We start from the raw sequence: 869 nt of genomic DNA on the forward strand, positions 1-869 counted from the left end.
CAACACCTGGCAAACGCTTCTCAAGCAGCAGAGCCAACCCTGCCCTGAAACCCTATTAGGAGGTCAGAGTGAAAGCCTGGCACAGAGGCAGGACATCCCTTCAAGAAAACTGTCAGTGCTAGCAAGGTGCAGTGGCTCACGCCTATAAGCCCAGCGCTTTGGGAGGCAGAGGCGAGAGGGTTACCTGAGCTCAGAGGTTGGAGACCAGCCTGAGCAACATGGCAAGACCTCATCTCTACAATAAATGAAAAAATCAGCCGGGCATGGTGGCATATGCCTATGGTTCCAGCTACTTGGAAGGCTGAGGCGGAAGGGTCACCTGAGCCCAGCAGGTCGAGGCTGTGGTGGCTGTGAGTGTGTCACTGCACTCCAGCTTGGGCAACAGAGTGAGAATCTGACTCAAAAATAAGAAAACTGTCAGTGCCAGAACAACTGGCTTACTGCCTGTGTCTTGCACCAGACAAACCTCAGTGCTCCCTGGGAGTTGGGTTTTGAGGTTAGTTGTTAGCAGTAACTACTTTTCTTTTCCTTTAATACCTCCATGCTACAGGAAGCTCGTAGCTAGAACCCAGAGAAGGAAAGGAGGCCCTGGGAAGAGAGGATGAAGGAAAGCAAGATTTGTGCGTGTGCGTGTGTGTGTGCGTGTGTGTGTGTGTGTGTACGTGAGTTGGAGTCTCACTCTGTCGCCCAAGCTGGAGCACAGTGGCACGCTCATGGCCACCACAGCCTCAATCTTCTGGGCTCAGGTGATGCTTCCACCTGTCTTCTAAGTGGCTGGAATTATAGGCAAGCACCACCACACCCAGCTAACTTTTTTTTTTTTGAGTTGGAATCTCACTCTGTCACCCAGACTGGAGTGCAGTGGCCGC

The sequence above is a fragment of the Carlito syrichta genome, unplaced genomic scaffold, assembly GCF_000164805.1.
Source record: "Carlito syrichta isolate Samal-C Ts95f unplaced genomic scaffold, Tarsius_syrichta-2.0.1 Scaffold312875, whole genome shotgun sequence".
Taxonomy (NCBI): domain Eukaryota; kingdom Metazoa; phylum Chordata; class Mammalia; order Primates; family Tarsiidae; genus Carlito; species Carlito syrichta.